The following is a 24,558-nucleotide window of genomic DNA, read 5'->3' as shown; positions in this document are numbered from 1 at the left end:
AAAAAAAAAATTAAAAAATGCGCAGCCCCCCGCCCCCAAAAAAATCCGCAGCCAAAACAAAAAAATGCGCCGCCAAAAAAATAATAATTATATATATATATGCGACGCCGGTGGCACATATTGAACACCATACCACAGGGCACCTAGAATCCATTTTTCAGGGGCCCTTAGGCGGGCCACGAACCCCTCGCCGTTTAGGCATCGCACTCGCATAATAAGTACTAATCAAGATACACATGTATGTACCACCCCCTCTTTTGATGAATTTTTCCAAGCTAGCCAAGGGAGCTTAATTAGAATCAGGCAAACAAAATTCCGTCGTAAATATTTGTAAACGAGTCAGTAGTTTGATATAAATATAATGAGGTAAGGGAAACTTGCTAGAATTTCACTCCATCAGCGCGATATGTCCGTGCCGGCCGAAAGTAGCGCGACGCGAAAAAATAAGACAGAATAAGGACGAGCTTGGTAAGGTAAATTGCGCGTTGTGTCTCTGAATAGTCAACTGCTCGGTACATAATAATGATTGTAGAAAAGAGTTACGTAGCAGCATTCTTGTGTATAGCGGGATGCTGATGCACCTTTCGTGCAGCTATGGAACACAAAGTAACTCTCCCACTACGGAATAAGGATTATGTTTTAAACGCAAAGAGAAAAGCTCCTACTGAAACAACCTAGTTGTTCAGCTGTCTGACAGCGGACCCAGAGTTAGGGGTTCGAACCCGCTTTGTGTCATTTTTTTGGTTTTTGATGCCCGCCCTTCTGTCATTTAAGAGTATTAATTTCTCGTCGTCATTTACAAAGAGCAGTTAGCTCGGTTGGTAAGCTGACTCACAAGTTGGGACTGTCTGCGAAGTCCAGGTTGGCATCTGCGTATAGGTACGGGGTTCTTTTGCTGACTCGGCAGCAAGGCTTAGGGTGCCACCTCGTTTCCTCCCTTTATGGTGCCTGACTTTCGAGTTACATGGATGGACAGGGAAGGAGGTGTGGTGTACCGAGTCCCGGAAGAGTTCTATATTGGAAGTCGGTAAGGGGCTCATTAGGTTAGGGTCATAAGTCCGACTCCTGAAGACTTGGCCATCGCCACATAACTTTTCCTTTTATTTTCTTTCTTTTCTATCGGAGGACAATTGCAAGAATTAATAATTTGTTATATATTGAGAGCTTGCAAATGTACTGTAATCGTTCGAAATTAATTTTTAAAATTGCTCGAAAATACAAAATCCAATCCAGCTATAATATTTACATTTTATTTCATTGTCGCAAAATTACATGTAAATGCTCAGTACCTTTGCACATACCTTGTGCAGGCCTTGTTACAACTGATAATGTAGTAATCAACGGATAACGTATCACAAATATACTGATATTGTATCACTAACCGATAATGTAGCAAAATTTGTTTGATAGTGTAGTAAAAAAAATTATCCGATAATGTATCACGTGTCGGCGGATAATGAAGTTACTAAAAATGTATCCGACAATGTATCACAAGCAAACGGATACTGTATCAACCGATAATGTATCAAAAATCAACCGATAATGTATCAGTATGTGAAAGGGTATATGAAACTGTCTGTTTATGTTTTAGTGTTTGCACGGGCTAAATCACCGTTGCGCTAACAAAATTCAAACAAATCTCAAATGGAAAATAACAATACGTTGTTTACTCTCTTGTTTTCAGGTGCGCCCGGTTTCAGGTTTGCCTCTCCGTAAAATCCAAAAGTATAGGGGGCTTGTACCATTCTTTCAATGGGGTCATCGTTTAAATCCGACGATCCTGAACACTATAATAACATAATAGTGTATAAATACCCCCCTACTCCCGCTGGCGACGCCTCTGTGTCAGATTGTTGCGGACAGGCTGGCATAGAGGTAATTATTATTAGTATCATCAGGCGCGGATCCGGGGGGGGGGGATGGTCCAACCCCCCCCCCCCCCCCCCGCCCCCCCCCCCCCAGCTCCGACTCAATTTTCTTTCCCATAGAAATACATAAAACATAATGTGAAACTCCCCCTGCTCTGACACCCCAAAAAATTATACTGGTAATAATGTCCGGCTGTGCAAAATGACGGGGGTGTTTGTACTGTATAATGTAATATAGTGTTAATGATGGTAGGATTTGAACAGCGTCCCCATTGAAACTAGGCCAAGTGACCGGAATGAAAAAATTGCTGATGAAATGCCCCCTCTGCAAAAATTCCTGGATCCGCCCCTGAATCGATTTATTGTTATAAACACAATCTTGTTTATGTCAGAGTGGGGCAGGGTTGGGGGTGACCGCCCCAAACCACCCCTCTGTGTCGACACCTGTTTATCGCAAATAGATATTTGGGAAAAAGCCTGAGCTTGAAGTTCTCACTGTGACAAAAGTCACCTCAATAGCAAGGCGAGAATGATCATGCCTTGGATCATACATCGGTCTGCACAAATCAGCTTGTATTAATTTCCCAGCGTGAGAAAAGGTGCGAATATAATACATTTATGCGAAGTGTAAAATAACGTTAATGGCCGTTTGATTAAGAAAAAATGTAAACACGACTGTAAAATACCAAAGAGTAATGCATGAGTTGTTACAAAGTGCAAAAGTTTTCTGAACTCTGTTGCAGCAAAGTGGTTAAACAGTTTGTAAAAAAAGATAAACTTTAAAAACCAGGTGTTTTTTTTTTGGGTGTCTTTTCAAAATTAACTTTACTCAAGATTAGGAGGTTATTGCCACTTCGTAATCAGCGATGAAATGGGACTGCTGCGTTGGCGAACTGTGGAATCACATTTTGAAATGCTTACACATCATATTTCCCAAAATTAATATTCAATGTCATCAGCAGTTTTGTTCATTACTGAAAACCAACACACGTACTGGTCTGCTCAACTTGGGTTTGGGGAAAACAATGAGATATGGCATTTAATGGCGGGTTAATGTTATGCAAATTGTGTGCCAAGTCATAATTTCTAATGTGCTGTGGTATTTGCTTATTTTAAAATGTTTATTTTATGAATCTCTTATTCATAACCGTATCGGATACCAATTTTACTACACTATCAGTCAAGTTTTGTTACATGATCGGTTGGTGATACGTTATCTGTTGGTTACTACATTACCCAAACCGATAGCGCCCTCCAATTGTGTCCGCCATATCTCCAATAGGATAATTGTTTAATCATGTCGCACGCTAATACAACTAATCGAACATAGAGGGAGCTTGACTTTGATGCAGACATTGCAGAGCCATTTCTCAAATCTCGGCAAATTTTCGATCTCGGTTTCTCAAACTTCACCCGACCTTTGAACCGAGCTATCTTTCCAACTGAGCTATCCAGCCCTATGTTGATGGTTTCCCAACTGGTCAATATCTTTGTTCAAGCGGCGCTAGTCAGAAGCCATATGAACCGGTTTATGCCATTCAGTCAGGGATCACGCCCAAAGTCACGATACAGACCGGGGAAATGGCAAAAGGGGATCACTCAGAGAGGATACGGCTTTTTATTAAAAATGTTCAAATGAACCACAAAAGAAACCTGACTCGGTGAATTTTTAATATTTAATTAGTTAGAGGTTACATATTATTACTTATAAATGTGTGCTTGGCTGGTTTTAAACACTATGTTTAAAACCGGTTGGATAGTTAGCCGAGCCGAAGGCGATATAATTAAATGTATTAGAATTTAAGCAACACGTTTCTCAGATACTTAAATTGTTACTACGGGAATAAATGTGTGCTTTGCCGGTTTTAAACACACTGTTTAAGAGCGGTTGGAGTTGCTGATAATTGCCCGAGCCGAATCAATTCATAAATTACTTCCGGTCAAAAAAGAAATCAAACGTTTTCGGTCTAACAAGTCAAAAATATTACATTTCCAAAACTTTTTTAATTCATTTTTTTTCTCGAATCACCCTTTTAGCTATATTATGGTAGTGTCCATTTTGTAAACAACTCCTTATATGGAGATTTGCACCTGCGTTGCGCGTAATGCACGATGTCGCGCAGAACGCAGCTGTGCCGGTGTTGTGTGAATTAAGGACTATGCAATACTGAGTCACAAGTAGTATTTCGGATGTGTTTGCATTTTGAACGTTCAACCAATACAACGGGAACTAAAACGCACCGGATTTCAAAGGAGTCAAAATTTCATGTGACACAGGAAAAGTGTTAAAGACCAGCCAGCTGATCTTAATCAACCATTTAAATCGGCCACGTGACGGGCTCTCAACCAATAGGAAGGGGTTAACTGCCTTAGGTAGGTATGAATGTATTAAAACTGACAAGTGTTACAAAACAATCTCTTCTAAGTGATAATGTCACATTTACTAACCAACATCGCATTACTTCAGTAAACAATTATTTTACAAGAACTAAGCTCTCAAATTCAATTAAATGCAATTCAAAACCCTAAAATAAAATGTGCTAATTCTTTTTAACATTTGAGCCCGTGTACTCTCGAGGAAAAATGTTGACATTGTTAGCATAGGTGTATCCAGAGGGCATGGTCCAACAACACAATTTATAACCCCAAGAAAACGTACGCAATCCGCACCGATCCGCACCAAAACGTGCCTATTTGTCCCATTGTGCATGGTGACATTCCTAAACATCATTCCAACATTACATTGTTAATTTCCCTTTTTAATTTTTTTGTTGATCATCTGTAACTCGCCAGATTGTAGGAGTGAATTTGAGCTCAATTTATATAATAGCCTTACGAATCAAAACTAGAGGTTTGCGTTTATTGAGTTACAAACGCAAGGTGAACTAGCAGGCAAGTTTTATTGGATATTGCCCAGTAATTAGGGCCCTGTCACACTTCTGCGTATCCTAATTCCTTATGAGTTGCGCATTGCCATTTTTTTCATACGCAGTCGTACGTTCAATACGCACCTCATATGCATCTCTATCGTTTTGTGTAAGTTTTATGTACGCGAGCATACGCATGGTACGGCCCAGTACGCTGGATAGTTTTGGGCATGCACAAAACTACGCTGCGTACGCTGTTACGCAGGTCATAATAAGTTATAAATACGCAGCGCATCGGTCCCGCATCGGTCGAGTGCGTTACGAGTACGCTATGTGTTCATGACGCACCCCGTCAGCATATGATCCACCTGTATTGGATGTATACATAGCGTACTTGCAGCGCCGATGCAACGCACGCTGACTGGCGAGCGGCGAGAATGCGGCGGGAATACGCTCAGAAGTGCGTTAAGCATGCGGTCGGCATAAGTCGGGTGCGTCCGGAATACGCTCGGCATGCGCACTGCATACTGACCTATTCGCAGCCCGAAAAAATAATGTTGTGCACTGCATACGCAACTCATACGCATCTCATACGCAATGGATGCGCTGAATTCGTTACTTGTACGCTAGATGTGCGTCGCACATAATTCAAAGTAATCAAAACATTTCGACGTTAATTGAGCGTACGGCTGCGTATTGAAATTTTTTGATAAGGAACCCATAAGGAATTAGGATACGCAAAGGTGTGACAGGGGCTTTAAGCCCCTGTCACACTTTCGCGTATCCTAATTCCTTACGAGTTCCTTATCAAAATGTTTCATTGTACAAACTGTTTCAAATTACAAAATCCAGCCCTTTCTAGTGAAACCATTTGTATTAATTTGAAGAAAAATGAAAAAAAAATCTGGGATTAATAAATTCCACGTTACATAACCAGAATGCATATGCATCGATCGTAATTATCTCCGACCGCCAGTAACATTGTCCGTTTGACTGTCCGATTATGTTTGCCTTGTTCATATAAAAAGGGATACAATTGAAATATTGTAGACTTTTGCATTAAAAACATTTCATTCCACTCTGGATACAGAATCCGTGGTCAACAACCAATCATCTTATGTATCATATTTAAAAATTTTTTTTTATCAATACTCATATCAATTACTGTATACAAAATAAGCGTATGCGTATTACAAGGAAAACAATTCTTGAGACATTCAAAAATTATTTCTTTTAATTCAGCGCTTAATATTGTTTCGGCAAAATGGAATTCGATTTTATGAATTCAGCAACACGATGTCGTATATCTTTATGAGAGGCGATTAGTTTGTTTATTCGGGGTACAGGAGGAAGCCACTAAATGAGGTGTCGTGACTGGAAGCATTACCCACCTTACCGTACATGGTAAGATGCACTGTGTCTCCTCGTTGCAGAACCAGCACCGCGCTCCCAGAAACCGGCTCATACTGACTTGAACTACCGTTGTAGGCAGAAACAATCACAACGTCATCGTTCTTCCGGAGCTGAACCCAAAGTGTGTTGCCGGGATGTTTGCATACAGAAAACATGAACACGTAGGTGCCTGGCTCACTACAGGTGAATGTGCCAGTCTCGAGATCGAAGCTGGTCCCCGACAGAAGCGTCACGGTCTGCTGGAAGGGCAAATGGGCGTCAATGTTCGTAGACACATCTGATGAGCCCGACCTCTTCACGGTGAATGCTACCCGCTGATTGGAGTCGTCTGGTGTCTCTCCTGGCTCACCCTTCTGACCTTTGACACCAGTTTCCCCAGTTCCTCCAACAAAACCAGGTAGGCCTCTCGGACCTATCTTGCCGGGCAGACCAATCCCATCATCACCTTTAGACCCAGTGTTCCCAGGTGCTCCCCGATCACCCATAGGTCCAAAAGGGCCAATTTCACCTTTGTGACCTTGCTGACCTGCATCGCCCTTTGACCCCTGAGGACCATAAGGTCCCATTTGGCCTACCGGGCCAGGCAGACCTGGTATGCCGGGTATGGCAGCAGGTCCCTGGCAGCACTGCTGACACACCTGAGACGCAGGACCATCACCGTCCGAAGCAACCGGCCCAGTAACGGAAGCTCGGACCTTGACAGAGTTAATAACAAAAAGGAGGGCGATCAACACAATTACTGCCACGCTGATCTTCATCTGTAAAGAAAAAATTATAAAATACATAAATATGAGAACAAATTAAACGCGGGGAAAATGAGAGAATAAACAGTTAAGTCAGAGAAACTGGAGAATCACACCAAAACAAGAGTTATTAAAAATTGCCGTCATTTGAAAAAAGAAAGAAGAATAATTCAGGATGTGAACATTTCATGTCCTTAATCAAAACTGATCTATCTCCTATTTAACATTCTCATTGACCGACAATCATTGCCTGTGTATGAAAGTAAAGGTAACACTTTAGAGTGAATTAGCCGTCCTGGTTCTTTTGAAACGAATTTGACCTTTGACAAATTTGAACGACGGATCTGCCTTTCTCAAACGAATGACGTGGAGACTTAAATGAGAGTGTTACCACCACATTTTGCCAGATTAAAAAGGAATTTGAGTGTCTTACTCTAAAAAGCGAACTACTGAGAAAACGTAACTAGCAACATTTTCCATGGCCATATGATCATGATATTATGAATCAAGCAAATTTACTTTTGTTATCATTTTGATGAATTTGGGAGGAAATTATCCCTATCGGTGGATTTCTATCAGTAGTATCAGGACCGTGGTGTTTTGCGTCTTCTCAGAAACAGGAGGCAAATTGTGTCATGAAAAAAATCGCTCGTGGATAACATAGGGGCTAATAAGGTGAGGCAGGCAAAGCTGCAATTAACTTATAAAACACCAAGAAAATAAATGAATCAGATTCTCTGTCGGGGGAAATGCGATTTGGACGGATTAGCATCGGACTCACGCAAGAGTAACATTATGGTTTTATTGAATGATGATTTGCTTTTTTTTAAGTCAACAAAGTGATTACCAAAAAGGAAGTCATAGAGAAATTTGATTTTATCATTTCCTCGCCCCACAAATTCAACTTTTAACTCTAGACAAAGTGTTAGTCCGTAATTTTTATTTTAACAAAATACAACATCCTGTCCGTCTTGTCAAAAAGGAGATTTTCGTAAATAGGTTCTATTAGGGATTGCTTTGGCGTAATCAAAGCACAAAGCAAGTTATTCAACATTTGTAAGCTGATTATTCAATAACTTTATGTAATAGGTAACATGTTTTGTTCGATGTCTCATACAAAAGTGAAAAAAAAAGCAAGTTGGGAGAAACTTCAAAATTTAATGATAAACGAAATATGGAACATTAATGGGATTCCAAAGTGTTTGAATTTCAATTTGTAGGAGTGACAATGCAACAGTGTTGTAGTGAAGTACTTTTTGCCAAGTACCGAGTACTGCCGAGTACCTAGGTTGCCGAGTACGAGTACGATTACGAGCACTTGTGCTTCCGAGTACAAGAACAGGTCTCCGAGTACGAGTACATCCGAGTACGAGTAGGCCTACGAGTACGAGTTCTTGTATTCAGAGTACGAGTACGAGTACTTGTATTTCCGAATACGGCACTGGGTACATTGTGCTTGAAGCCTAAATTATGTGTTCTGATAATCACTTGCGATACAACTAAGGGTTCGTCTTTGTAAGCTTTTTCAATTATCTGAAATTATGTTGTTTTTTAAAAAACAGCAGTCTCAAATCAATGCAAATGTATTTTTTTAAGGAAATGCTACACAGCAAACTGAGGTACAGGCGTGAAAGTTTAGGTCAGCTGTCATTTAATAAAAATATTCTAGCCTAAAGTGTTGTGCATTTGATTTTTATTATTATTATGCATGTATTTCCTGGTCCTTGAATTATTCAGACTGAAAAAAAAGAAGAAAGTACAACAAGCATTCAAATGGCTGCGAAAAGATTTCTTCACAGGGTGTTTCTTCCGCATATGCGTGATGAAGTTCGGAGTTGTCCCATATGTTTCTGATATGCGAACGGCACAAACCATGCACGCTGCACTGTTGATACCGTTGTGGACAAATTCCATGTGATCCTTGAACCCAAACTTTACAACAGTGGACACAGACGACATGATACATGTATTTTGTTGTATACTTGAGTACGAGTACCGAGTACGAGTACTACAACACTGAAATGCGCATAACTATTCTGAGATTATAAGGGAAACTTATCTAACAGCAGAGACGTATGACGGAAATAGACATTTAAAGTACCGCTGTCAATTTACAGTCGCTTCAAAAATGATTAGGCATATTTCTGGATAAGAAATCAGCGCACTGGTTTGGCCACTAGCACCAGCCACCATCTGTTTCAGAACAGAGTAGGTCTCAGAAAATCAGTAGGGTTTGTGGAAATCCGTTAAACTAAAACTCAACAACTAAAACTGCCCAACTGAAAACAATTCACAATACCAACACACAAACAACTATGGCTGTTTTGATCCACGTGAATCTAAGGGGCATGCTGGGTGAAACCCTACATGCAAAAATGACTGAATTCGTCGGAGACCTCGTACTTTTAAGTCGGACAGCGGAGCAAAAGGACTGAGTAATCTTCGCAATATTGACAATAAAAATACCGTGAAGGTGGATGTGCTATCCATTGCAACAAGAAATCAATTGCGTATTAGTGGTCTACAAAGGAACCAGTCAGCATTTGCTGAAAACATATTTAAAGAGTGTACAATAGAAGTAGTGGCGGAAATATTGTAGAAAACATAACTCCTTTAGGCTAAATGAAAACAAACTGATGTTTAGCGATGGGGCTGATCCCTCATCACCCGTTCGTTCGCAGCAATTTATTCTAAACAATTCTTGGGATTTGTTTTAAGTACGATAATTCAACGCGAGTTTTCTCGTCAACGGTATACGGCATGAGTTTGAAATTTGAACCAACATCAACCTTGAACCTGAGGTTTGCATTATTACTCTGACAAAATGATGACTTTCGGCGTTACCGTAAGTGCAATGAGAAGTGAATACAGCATGAAAACAGAAGCATTTTTTTTATCATGCAATTTAAGCAAATGTTCATTGAGCGATGTCACAAAAAAATGATGACGTCATCACTCAAATGGACGTCAAAGAATTTTTTTTTTCCGTCATTAAAAAATTGCTCACAAACATCCGCAGATCGGAATATATTGTAGGTTGCCATCCCTTAATAGAGACACCGGATACGACCTGCCAGCCTTCTACGATGACCTGCTGGTTTGCGATCGCCCAAAAGGTGGTCACATGACCGGTTTAATTCACTACGCTGAATGAAGATGTCGCGATGACATCGAAAGATACGTCGCTGCAATATTTCTGATTCCAAAAAAGGTATCTAAATAGTTCTATTCAGCTACATTTAAAAAAAAATATGTTTTGCATTCGAAGATGCATGGCCGTCATCACACCAAAAAAACCCGAACAATTATAATCAATGTATCCACGTTCGAATTTTCCCATCATGTCTGAGGAAAAGCCAAAATATAACCCTCTTCCGTAGACTGAGCACACACACGTTCAAGGACCGTTTCCAACAACAGACGAACGTTCGAGGACTAGAAAGAATATGTTGTTCTATCCTTGTGTGTCTGCCATTGGCAGACACGAAACGTGACGCGGACTCGAGTCACGTGACGCGGACTCGAGTCACGTGACGCGGACTTGGACTGAGTCACGATGACAACTGACTCGGTCTCGGACTCGACCCTAGCCCTGCGGACCCAGACTTGGACTCGACCTGTGTGACTTTTTTTTTTGTTTTATTGTAGAGTAGACCCATATATATCATAATGACAAACTCCCATTCTTTTGTAGTGTGCGTTTATACGTTTATAAAACTGAAATTCATCGAGTAATTTGTTGGTCGGCGAGCGCATAGTTGAAATCAACAGTCGCCGGGTTCTTCGTAAAATCAGAAAAATCGTGACGTGATAAACAGGACTCGTTTATACTACGCTGCATAGGGAGTCCTGTTTATTACGTCCAGATTTACTATGTTTTGTTTGCTGCCCCCAACGACGACTTTTACACAAATTGCACGTTCGGGTCAAAACCGGACCTGAAAAACAGCTCTCAAAAGTACCTTTTGTATTCATTTCATGACGGAAACAACGGTCGTTTTTATTTCTTCACACCTTAGGCTACACAATACCCGAAAAATGACGGAAATGTCTTCGAGCATTCCACAACCTCTTTAAGTAGGCTGTGTTAGGATTGGGAATGCTTGTATTGGTGGATTCTGATTGGTTGTCTGTTGGGCATTGTGTTAGAGTGAGATGCCCTGCTCACTCCAGTGTGTCAGTTGGCTGTGAGCCGCCTGGGCATTGTGTTGAGGGATGCCCACTGAGTGTCCTGCTTGCTCAGGTGTGTCAGTTGGCTGTGAGCCATGAGTGTTGCAACTTGGTATTATTGAATGCCATATGTTGCTTATGAAATAGCCGATATCGTGTGGTATAGTGTCATGTTTGTGGATCTCAAAAGCTTCTCTGATATGACGAGTGTATCAGTGTTTCTCTGGAGCTATGATTTCCGCTTGTTCCCAGTCAACGACATGATCCAAATCAGCAGAGTGTTTAACAAAAGCAGATTTGTCAAGTTCCCCTCGTGAGCGCCCGTGAGCTATGTGTTCTTTAAGCCTGGTAGTGAGGTCCCTGCTGGTCTCGCCAATATACACTTGCCACATGAGCAAGGAATTCGGTACACTGCTGCTTGACTGCTCGGGTTGTGCTTGTCTTTGTGGGTGTACAATTTCATTTCTAGTTTATTGCGGGTTCGGTAGTAGACCTTAATATCCCCTTCACGGAGGATACGCTGGATCGTGTGTGATGCATGGCCAATGTACGGAAGGATGGCAACCGGCATGTCGGGTGTGCTCAGGGTGTTCCCAATCCCAAACAGCCTACTTAAGGAGTAGCATCTCCAATTCTCTTCAGTCTCCTGACGATGACTGGAGCAGGCTAGTCGAAACGTTGAGACCAAAGACAAGTTCTTTTCGAACTTAAAGCAAGACTGTTCTTATCAGAACAAAAAACTACTTAGCGAAAGTTGATAATAAGCAGGACAAGTTCTTTTCAGAACTAAATATCTTTTAAGCAGTAGTTATTACCACATGGTGTTACCGCAAACCGAAACGATACCGATACCATGTAAAGCCTCAAATCTTATAAGCTTGATAATGTTTGATACCAGATTATCTTTTCAAGACAATATGTGCCTTGCCTTATGGTTATACACGGATTTCCAGTTCATTAAATCAGTGAAAAGCCGTGAAAATGAAAACATTTACACTGTCAGGTTGTAACAGTACCTCAAAATTGATTTCTAATATACATTAAGGGTGACTTGTGACTCGGACTCGGACTTGACCTTTGTGATTCCTGACTCGGACTCGGGATTCGGACTCGGGATGGGAGAGGTGACTCTGACACGCACTCGAAGTTTGGTGACCCGAATACAAGTCTAGTCCTTGGGATGTAAAGACTGCCTTTTCCATTCAAATGCCCTTTTTTGTCGGGCTTACCCCCCCCCCCAATTTTTTTTCAAAGGGTGCCCTTTTTTAAGAAGTGCTCTTTTTTACTCGTAAAAAGTGCTCTTTTTGGAAAAGAAGTGGTGATTTTTTGTGGCATCTGCCGTTTTGGGTGCCTTTTTCAAAATTCCGCACATGTACCGCCCTGAAAAGCACCATATATTGGCCGTTTGTGTGCATAATCGTCGTTTTTGAACAGCGCCCCCATCGACAGATGGTACCAGCCCTCCCCCCCCCCTCGCTTTTTGATTTAACGGAGGCCAACTGTCCGGAGAAAATAATCTGTCTACATTTCACCACAGATGTGCAAGTGCCCTTTTTTTACCCCCTCTCAATAAAAATGACTGTGCTACGCCACTTGGATGTTATATATCGTGTGATTGTTGTTTTCGATATCAGAAATGTCTCCTTGTTCAACATTATAATGAGAAATATGTTTCTATTTCACAATTTCTGCAGCTTTTCATGACTTATTCATTAGTGAGCCGACACAATGTGCAACGAAAATACTATCCCGACCCATAACCCTGCGTTTGTCACAAAACAAAATTCAAAACCTTTAGTTGCTGTTCGTTGTGTTATTGTCTGAATATTTGGCCTAACAAAATGTCTGGATCCACGAGCTGTAGTTCAGCTATATCTTTTACAGATTAAATGTCCATTTAACCTGGTAATTTCAAACACAAATTTCACTAACGTATCGAACTATTTTATTGTTAACTCCATCCAAACTGGTCGTTGAGAAAAGGCACAAGTCTTGGATTGGAGGTTAGCGTGCTGGTTTTGTTGCTAGCAATAATGAATCATTATCATGGTCAACGAAGATCAGTTTCAATTGACATTGTGTTCATAAGTTTAAAAAAGCATAATAAACAAATAAAGTCTCCAACAAAATAAGGTACATTTTAAATAAAAGACCCTCACCTTGAAGTTACGTTATGGAATTCTATTGCAAAAGAAATCCTCAATTCTCGAGCAGATCTCTGGCTGAAAATAAAACCAACAGAAATGAGACATTCACAATTCGCTCTGAGACAAGTTATGGGCTGGTCGGGGAATGCGGCATAGCTGAATTTCACAAGTAAAACATATCTGTCTGCAAAAATATCTGTCAGCGAAGTGTGACTTGGATTGATTTTATTTATTTCAAGCGGAGTACCTACTCCAACCGCCCTGCCTGGACTCACGCATAAGCACCAATCATTTTCGTTTTTACAATTTACTACTTTGGAATCGAACAAAGTAATCGCAAAAGGGATTTTGCGCAGAAATGTGTAAGCGAAAAAACCCAAGTTAAAGCCACGTAAAAGTCCAGTAACAATTGGCGAGGACCCTGTGATTTTAGTTAACAGGCAAACGTTGTTGGCAATGTGTTTATTAGGACTCCAGCCACCTCTCATAACAACTCAACCAAAATCAACTTTGGGAAAATATGTTAATAAATTAAAAACAAAACAGTTGTAACATTATTACGAAAACTATTACAAAATGGCAACTGCCCCGAAACTGTGATAGCCCTAGGCTAAAAGATAACAAAAAACTAATCACATTTCTTTTCTGACGAATACCATCAGAGTGCGCAAACGGGGGGGGGGGGGGGGGGGGGGGGTATTGGGTCACGCCCGAACCCCATTGACGCCTTACCTCCCCTTCACACATTTTTTTTCTCCACATCCCCACCCAAACCGCCCCAGAACTTAGGGAGACATGAATTAGTTTCTCTATCATTACAATAATATCTAATGAGTGTCCCTACTCACAATGAGGCCACCATAGTGCTCCCCATGCAAAAACTCACAAAAAACGCTAAGGCAACAAACAAAAGTCTCCAGTTTCTGGTATGGAGCTTGCTGAAAAAGTGGTGCGGCGACGCGGCTTTTTTTTTACCGGTTTGTTTTTGCTTCAAATGTCGGCTGATGACCGTAAATGGTGCCCGACTCAACTCCATTGACGCCTTACCTCCCCCTTCACACATTTTTTTTCTCCACATCCCCACCCAAACCGCCCCAGAACTTAGGGAGACATGAATTAGTTTCTCTATCATTACAATAATATCTAATGAGTGTCCCTACTCACAATGAGGCCACCATAGTGCTCCCCATGCAAAAACTCACAAAAAACGCTAAGGCAACAAACAAAAGTCTCCAGTTTCTGGTATGGAGCTTGCTGAAAAAGTGGTGCGGCGACGCGGCTTTTTTTTTACCGGTTTGTTTTTGCTTCAAATGTCGGCTGATGACCGTAAATGGTGCCCGACTCAACTCCATTGACGCCTTACCTCCCCTTCACACATTTTTTTTCTCCACATCCCCACCCAAACCGCCCCAGAACTTAGGGAGACATGAATTAGTTTTTCTATCATTACAATAATATCTAATGAGTGTCCCTACTAAAAATGAGACCACCATAGTGCTCCCCATGCAAAAACTCACAAAAAACGCTAAGGCAACAAAAAATAAGTCTCCAGTTTCTGGTATGGAGCTTGCTGAAAAAGTGGTGCGGCGACGCGGCTTTTTTTTTTACCGGTTTGTTTTTGCTTCAAATGTCGGCTGATGACCGTAAATGGTGCCCGACTCAACTTTGTGCAAATATATGGGAGTCCAGAGTGGCCACATAAAGCTTATTCTCGATCATAACCCCATCTAAAACCACGTTAAAATTGTGCAGAAGCAGGATTCCAGTCAAACCAGTGAGTTTGGCGGTTTGAGACATCATCTTTCATTGAAAAAAACCCAACTTTTTCATTTTGCCGACGCGCATGGCTACGGCGACGCGCGCGCATACCAGAAACCGAAGACTTTTTTGTGTGGCCTAAACCTTACAAAGACTAAAACCTCAACTGTTCTTCAATGACAAGGATGTGTTAGTTTTTTAGTGAAGTTTTCAATCGAACGTTTATCGGATGTTATCGAGTTGATTTGTTTTTATCGTAAATCGTCATCATTATTTTGTCCGTCTGAGGTTAAAATAATATTAAATGACTTAGTATCGCAATAGCTGAGTTTGTGGTTATTTATTTACAACGCAAAAACTTGCTACATAGGTTTCGCGTTTGTTTTGGAAGCAGGTGTTTTAAACTTTGAAAACTTAAATCGGAGCAGGACATTTAGCTCGCAGAAGGGCCAGAAAATGTATACAAACATCAACTCTATACATGATTTTTTTCAAATAAATCCAGTAATTTGAACTAATATTTGCGCCTTCTAACAATATAACCAAAGAGCGTTTATTCAGACTAGCCACACTTTTGTCAACACTGATTGAATGTCAGTAATACATGATGGACACAACATGGCGCGGATCGAACATCAGTGCGCTGGTTTGGCTCCTAACAGTTGCGTGTAAGTTGTCACGCTAGATCAGTTTCAATTGAAGTTTTGTTCGAAAACAATTGTTTTTCAGTCCCCAAGCAAGTACATTTCTAAAGCTTACAAAGAAGGGGAAATATCAAAGCAACTAACGCGCACGTTTTTGGAAAATAATAGACTATTAAGCAACTGTTTTTGAATCATAATCCCACGCTCAGTTGATATACTATGTGCAAAAAGGCAAGATAATTTTGCTTCTAGAAAAAAAAACCCGATTGTTTCAAACACTCACCGAGCAAATCTCGTTTTTGCAATCTGGTCTCACTCCGGTTGTCGTCTGAAGGTGAAGATGAAATGTGGTTGTTGTGAGGGGAACCCCTGCCTTAAAACTTGCCATCGATTTCCTGAGCAGTGACTGAGGAACTGGCCCGATTTGTCATTGGCCCCTGCGCGCTGTCAATCACACACCACTGACTCGCTTCACACGTCAGTTTGGTTGATGCTGTCGCAATCAAAACTTGTACCACCGACACTGAAATAGCCGCACCTCATTGGTGGATACTGTATGAATGTCGGTGACAAATCCAAACACGTTATTTGTGATTGACACACATAACCTGTCAGTCACAGACCACTTATTACCGACTTGTTGGGCGTCTAACTCTGATTGGTGAATAGAAATGTGACGTACACCGGCCGTGATTCATTCAATGTTCATTTTGCACTTCAGCCTATTAAAGTGAGTGTATATACTTGAGATTTTATGACGAATTAAATCGTAGGCAAGCCAGCGGAGACATTTGTGTTGACTTGGGGGGGATTTAATAAAAGCAAAAGAAAAGTATTATTACAACAGTGCATTTTTAAATTCATTGTTTCAAAATAGCACGGGGGGGGGGGGGGGGCTTCCACAGGGTGTGGGGTTATGTGCCCCATGTCCACCGTAGTTAGTTATGCCGCTGGGTTAGGCTTTGCTATTTTATTCTGACTTTATGGAAACAACAAAAATACGAGTTGGAAAAAATTGAAATGAACTGCGATAAACTTTGTTTGAGTATCTCCATTTCCGAATATTCATTCCCAAAAATGCAAGAATTTATGACTTGGTGAAGATGGACCTGAAAAACACCGATTAACTAGTTAAAATAATGCCCAACTTAAAAAATAACATGGAAAGTGTATCACGATAAATCCCCCCCCCCCCGATAGAAACAAGAAAGACATGTATGGGATGACCACATTTCCTGTGTTTGTTATTTGATGACTTCTGCATAGCGATAATCCTGAACTGGCCTTGGTGATATCCGGACAAATAAATCCACCTAAATGTGCCGTTCGGTATTTCTAACCAGGTGGACTTATATTAATGTCTTAAGCAATGGCGTAGCAACGATAGGGATGGGATAGGATTGTCGAACGATTACATGCCCCCCCCCCCCCGAACCCGGAGGAAAGTCCCCTCCCCCAACCCGGTGGAAAGCCCCTGATATTATGAGGGGCCTACAATGGCATTGTTCCGAAACCGGGGAGGAAGCCTAGGTTTATAAAACGCCTGAAGTTACGAAACTTAAAATGCGGTTTCCCAAATTACGGCTTCGTTCTGCATCGGGCTTCGGGCATGCTATAATGCAGTTGAGTTGGATCCGGTGTTAGAATATGAAGCCGAGATTTGGAAAACCTTGCAAGTCACTCTCTCGGCGTGTGTATAGTCTCGTTCAAAACGCCTAGCTGTTATGCAACTCGGTCAAATACCCGCCCGACATCAGAACAACTGTCGGAGAAACTTGGCAGAATTTAATATATGCTTTGCGACAATAGGAGCCAAAATGTGCAAGGAGAGGGGTTGCGGCCCCGCCCCCTCCGCGATGTTCGCGCCGCTCTTAAGTTAATTTGTCTGGGCAAAAGGGACTCTTAAGTTATTTTTCATGTTCCACAAGTGCCAAAGCATCAATAAAAATTGTTTCATTTTTCCAATTTCAATTTTGTAGTACATTGCACAGTTTCAATACGATCGGCTCAGTCATGCACGCTTTCATGTGCATGTACTTTTCAGTGGGAAAAGTTAACATTATAATAATGCCTACGTGTGTTGGAAAATGGCCATTTTGTGATAAAGTTATGCCCTATTTGCAAAACTTAAACAACTGTAAAAGAAACTTGGCAAAATTAAATAAACGTTTTGCAACGATAGGGGCCAATATGCACATGCAAGGAGTTGAGGCCTCGCCTCTCCGCGCTTTTCCCGCTCTAAAGTGATTAGTCTTACCTAAAACCCCTTTTAAGTTATATTTTTATATTCCATGCGTGTTAAGGCAGTATCGTTTCAATGCAATGTGTTTTTCTTTGGTTTTCGAAAGGACAGAAGAAAGCGAACGAGGTTCAGTGTATGTGCAGCACGGCCTCTTTCGGAACAAATTAATGACGATAAAATACGGAGTGTCATCGCACGGCAATTTCCTTAAATTATATTGCATTCCTTTTTCAACGGTTTCTGTCAATTTTCCAGATTCTTGTGTCAAACATCATGACAAAATATTGGACGCAATGACATTTCAATGCAATGTGATTTTTCTTGAGTTTTCGAGCTTACAATAAGTTTGAACAGAAGTCGGCGCGGGGGGAGCTGTGTTTATGTAGCGCGCCCTCTTTTGGAACAAATTGATGACGATACGATACGGAGTGTCGTTGCAATGCAATTTTAACTGCATTCATTATTGCACGGTTTCTGTCAGTTTTCAAGATTCTTGCGTTAAATATTAAGGCAAAATATTGTGTTTTTCCAGGAATTATTATTATTATTATTATTATTATTAATCATTTCTGGTAATGAAACCAAGGATTCCTCAAAAGCGCCCTAGGCACTGTAGCTCGCAAGCCTGAAGAAACCTGTGGAGAGAAGACAATGAGAAGAAGTTACAGTTTTAGAGGTAGGAGGAAAAGCCCAGACGAATATTCTGGGGAAAACCCACGGAATCAGGCAGGGACTGAAAACCCAATCCACAAAATATTCCACAGGAATATTCGAGCTGAGAATCACTGTGTGTACATCGCAAAGGAAGCAATATCATTTCAATGCAATTTGTTTTTCTTGAGTTTTCGAGCTTGCAATATGTTTGTTTACATCGCGAATGGACAGATGTAAGTTGCGCGGAGTGCAGCGTTTATGTAGCAATTTTCCAGATTCTTGAGTCAAACATCATGGCAAAATATTGGACGAAATGACATTTCAATGCAATGTGCTTTGCTTGAGTCTTCGAGCTCACACTAAGTTTGTTTACATCGCGAATGGACAGAAGTCGGCCCACAGAGAGCAGTGTTGATGTAGTGCGCCCTCTTTCGGAACAAATTGATGACGATAAGATACGGGGTGAAGTTGCACTGCATTTTCTTTAAATTATATTACAACCTTCATCGCAAGTACTGGGTTTTATATAAATAATTTACCGTAAGGATAAATTGTAAATAATGTAGTTCTATTCTTTTATTGTTTTGTATATGTATGTTACATTTTAATTTGAATATGTAACTCTGGTTTGTAACGTAATGTAATTATTTTTATGTAATTTTGTATGTTTCGTATTGCCAACGGGATAGATTTATGTTATCTGTATTTTTAAAATGCGGCCACAATAAAGAATCAGTTATTTAGCTAGGGGTAATCATCGCACATGACTTCTATTCCACTCGTGTGGCAAATAGGGCCAAACTTCTCCACACAATATCCGCCGAGTGAGTGATCAGATGCGAACAACTGTGTTTGTAATCTTTATCAGGAACAAAAAGACTTAGGTAAGTTTCCTTTTCATCAGACATATGCAATCTAAAGCATTTTGTTTAGCGACTTTGAGACTGTGTGTGCCTCTCAATTTAGTTTTTATATTTGACCGCCAATTTTTCTAAAACATGGCAAAATGTTAGTTGACAGGTAATAAATACAATATGACCCGATAGGGTGTCACTGCGGTGGCAAGAGAGCGGTTTACTATATTTGTCGCCATTTTTGTTCAATAACACTATTTGAGGCAAACATTTCATGTTCATTTCAAATGTTCTATTAGATTTGGTAACCACTTTTTCAGGCTCAATATCCACACATTTAAGTTGGGTTCCCCGTGCCAATTTCGAGTTTCATCCAGAAAAAAAACGCGTCTTTTCTAAAATTTTTTAAAGCAATAAAAAAGTTATTTGCTTTTGAATGAGATTCGATAATTTCGACTTTACAATTTTTAATTCAAAGGTGGGTTTTGCCCTTTACCAAGGTATTTTACAAACATTGTAAGTAGTAGGTGAGGCGTAAATGAACCCTTGTTTGCGGATCCTACGAGGAGGATCAGGGGGATCCGAGCCTTGTTTGTGGAGGAGGATCACAGGAGGAAGTAGCAGAAGACGATTTGTATAGCTTGAGGCAAGTCATGTAAAAACAGTACAAATAATAATGTTTCAGAGAAATTTTCATGTTGAAGGGCCAGGGACGCTTTGGCGGTTGTACCCATGGCGCATTGCGCATACACAAGGAGTTGGGGTTAGTAGGGGGTATGTTTTGGGGTATTGAAGGTTGAAAGAAATGAAGGCCTTTGAACCCCTATCGAAAATAATTATAATTATCAACGCTAACAAAACCTATTAGGACAGTTCATATGTTCTTCAACTAAAGCTACTCAATACAGAACACTGATTAGTTCAACCAAACAGTGTGAACAATGTACTAAACACAAACATATATATTGAAAGAGGAATCAAATAGGTCTGAGAGGTCACACATTAACTGTTTGATGAAACGTACCAGAATAAATAGACTTAAAGGGGCATCTTTAAAATTACGATTTGACAGATAAAGTTCACACAGTGTGGAATTTGAATATTCATTTTAGCTGAGACTGTATTTCGAATGTTTCATTGACCCCGTGATCAGTGGGTAATAATGATGAAGTCTAAAGCACTTTGATCTTGGTTAAAAGCACTATATAAGTGTCCGTTGATATTATTACTATTACCCGATATCATTACAGGGTTAAAAAGAAAATCACAGTATCACGGACAATTTTATGATGTCAAAATGAGGTGCCTTTTTTCATGTGAATCAATATTGCATTCATGTGCATGTGACAGGGTTAGCAAATTAAACATGTGAAAAGCTGCCTAAATATGGGAAGCTCTAGGCTCGCCCGGCCGGGAACGGTGGGCCCGTACTTTACTTTGCTTCTACCTGTGTAAAATATTCTCACATGGACAACAGTTCGCAGTCTACATGCACTTTGATTGTTGAAATGCGGACGTGATCTCACACGTTAAATTCTGCATTCCTTTTCATGTTTACAGGACTACATTCCACGGAATACTATTGCCTTAGATTCAGTACGGTGGTATTTTAAGTTTTATGCAAATTTCCTAATAAAACAGTGGCACATTTCAGTGAGATTTCCACACAAAAGTGTAAGGTTTTATAATCGCTTGCCAGTGCCCTTTGCACCGAAACACGGTACCAAAAAATACCACAAAAAACAACAACAACCCGATGTTAGATTTGATTTCCATCTTGCAAACACAGCTTTGAAATATCACTGTATCAAATGCTATTCATTAAAAAAGACGAGCAAGAACAATTGTTTTTGATTGGAAGAATTATTAAGTCTTACTGATTTGTTTTGAAACACCATCCAAGGTGGTCAGTGATCAGGCTTCTTTCAATTATATCCTGAAATGCCATCCCATTCTCCCTCTGTGAACTGGATCAGCCATAATTCATAAGCGCTCTATCTTCGAAAAATATATACATGATTTGTATACATTTCATTACACTCGATTCTTCTTAAGTGATGATTCACTTAACCACTTTACTAGGAGACACAATAGGAGACGAGAAAGAAATGATGGTACTCCTGAAAAAAATTAAAATGGCGATGCAGGGGGAAAAATGGGTCCAATTATTAACTGTTTGAATTGCCAACTATTTTGTATACTTTAAATCATGCATGCGTGTATAATACTTTTCGTGCTTTCTAATGATTCTCTTTTGCAGTAAGCGTAAACCATAAAGACAACTTCTGTATATCTCAGCTTGTCCTCATTGGCTGAACTTTAATGTTCTTCAAATCCGCATTGGAGTCCACAGTCAGTTTCACGTTTCCTGAAACAATGTCACCATTGGAAAACAAAGCCTTCCAAAGCACACCAGCAAAATGACAACCGGTGTATCCACTCCTAGATGCACAAGCCCTTTGCTGTTAAATATTTTGAAGACAGTGGTTTTCATCTTTATACAGATTATATCTTATCATCGGCATTATATTATTTTCATTATCTGATCCGTTTCGAACAGCATATAGACAACAACAGGCATAAATATTTCCTCGAGAAGCACACACGGAAAAAATGAACAGCTAAATTACAAACAGCACTACGGAAGCGTAGAAGGGTCGAGAGCAATTAAAAGAAAAATGTAATTGGTATCTCGCCGCGTCCACATATATTTTGTTAAATTGCATTTGGCCCTTCTATGCTTCTGTACAAAACAAATCTAGGGTTTCGAAATCCCTTTTCATGAGTCAGCGCGCTCACGCGTTAAAAAGTGGGACCGAGTAAAGCCTCCTCTCACTACAGGAGCGGACACGCTGACGACCGGATCCTTTTTAGGAGTAGGCCTACCGGGTCTGCTCGTACAAAGTGTATGATCGTGTTCTTGGATACCAACCCATCAGATCTGCCTCAGACTGGAAACGCTCTTGCTACGTTTTGGACAGTGGAAAACTCTTTTACTAGTGATTTACCCCGGTTTGTCGGAAGCTTTTACCTCCACCACACTGCGTTCCAGCGAAACAGGTAAGCAGTTCATTACCCGTTAATCATTCTTAAATTTGATTCTGAATTCGATGTTATTGGTTATCCTTAAACCAGGCTGTTGTATGCTCCAATCTTAACATGTTCAATGTTTCTACTTTGTCGTTCTCTTGCACGGGAGGAGGTGTTTCTAATGGAACCTTACTATGAAACTTGGACATAAAAATGATTTGTTGGTTTTTCCGTGGTGAAAAGTAGAAGTGAGTACAACTAAGTAACATTTTTGTTACAAAATGTGACGTAACTGTCCGTATAAAAACAGACATGTGGTGTTTAGGCGAAAAAAAAGGTCTCCGGTTTCTGGTATGCGCGAGCGTCGCCGTAGCCATGCGCGTCGGCAAAATGAAAACGTTTTTTTTTTTCAATGAAAGATGATGTCTAAAAACCGCCAAACTCACTGGTTTGACTGGAATCCTGCTGCAGCACAATTTTAACGTGTTTTTAGATGGGGTTATGATCAAGAATAAGCTTTATGTGGCCTCTCTGGTCTCCCACAATATTTGCACTAATTTCAGTCGGGCACCATTTGCAGTCATCAGCCGACATTTGAAGCAAAAAAACACGAGGTGTCCCTTCGTACAGACAGTCACTACACTGCAATTTTTTTACCCCCTAAAAACAACTGCTCTATAGTTCAAATGTATCTATTTTGTTTTGCAGGATAAACAATTAAGATAATTTAAGTAAAGATGTGCGTCTAGTTTGCTTCTATACGGCGTCTTTACAGGAGGAGTCTAAAAGAAAGTGACCGAATTAGAAAAAAAAAGAATTGAAAAATATCGGTCCCTCCATTTCATAAAAATAACGTAGGGATGAAGTACATGTTATTGACTAGTAACTGTGAACCTTCTACCTAATTTACCTTCTGTATGCCAAATGTATGTGTATTTCAATAAACATGATCACGAAATTCACTAATGTCCACCACTGATCAGTTACCATTCTACAAACTATACTATAATAGACATCAATATTTCAGAAAAAAAGTGACTTTACATCACCCTGACGCGAAAATCTATCTAATGGAAAGTTTCATTGCGGTACTCACTGCTACATCAGACTGGAACCAGCCAACTGATCACGCATGCTCGCAGCCACGCAGCACAAAATTAATACTTCTTTCCGCCTTCATTATCTTTTTGGGTTACCGAGTGAATTTTGCAGAATTCAGGCATTGTCAGCTGCCGCACCGTACGCTCAGATCGATTGTTGAGTACAGGTGAATACCGGTTCGTGAGGTCACTCGTGCTTAATAGTGGAGCTGCTAAGCGAAAAATCGTGCACTTTGTGGTAAAAGCATGAAATTTGGCTTTTACCGTACGCTCAGATCGATTGTTGAGTACAGGTGAATACCGGTTCGTGAGGTCAAGGCATGTTGAACATTACCGCGCAAGGCAAAAATGTTTTTTTTTTTCAGATCAATCATGAGTCCTATTCGAAGAAAGGCATACGGCAAATTGGATGCATAATAAAGGGCTTGTGGGGTCCTATACTTATAGGGACAATCTTTGAAACTCTCAGTAACTTGGTGCCATTTTGTTCTGGTTCTTTTAAGAGGGGCCTAGCGCGCAAAAAGATTTCGATATTATTACTTTTCTACTTCGTATTGTGATTAGAGTGACGCAAATGCTATAGCAAAAGTAAAATACTCTAAAACGTTGCCTCGTTTGTAAAGTGCTTTTGATTGTGCTTGGTTTAATCTATAATTTGAAGGGGGGGGGGGCGTTGGAAAATCAAAAAGTATTGATCTTATTAGGGGCCGGGGTGTTTCAAATTGTGTTAGTAAAAACTCGTCACATCTGGCATCTGAACAAGAGACCAACATTCTGACACCAAAGTTTGACTTTGAAGACATTAAATACACAAACAGAAAGCTCGTTAAGTTCATATTAAGTCTTAGCTGCTAACTCATTTTTTGTGTGTGATTTTTTTAAAAAGTAGGAAAATAGTTATTACATAATAAAAGCCAGTATGAAATCAGAGAAATCAAAGTATCTGGGCTCCTACACCAACACAGCTCATGACGGCGAGTGTAGGAAAGCTCGAGCTTGGTCTGCTCTGTTCTCACTGACAAAAGTCTGGAGATCCTCGATCTTCAAGACCACCAAACTTAAGATCTT

This window comes from Patiria miniata, unplaced genomic scaffold (assembly GCF_015706575.1).
Source record: "Patiria miniata isolate m_02_andy unplaced genomic scaffold, ASM1570657v1 HiC_scaffold_7, whole genome shotgun sequence".
NCBI classification, from domain to species: domain Eukaryota; kingdom Metazoa; phylum Echinodermata; class Asteroidea; order Valvatida; family Asterinidae; genus Patiria; species Patiria miniata.
Note: the sequence above shows the minus strand (reverse complement) of the source record.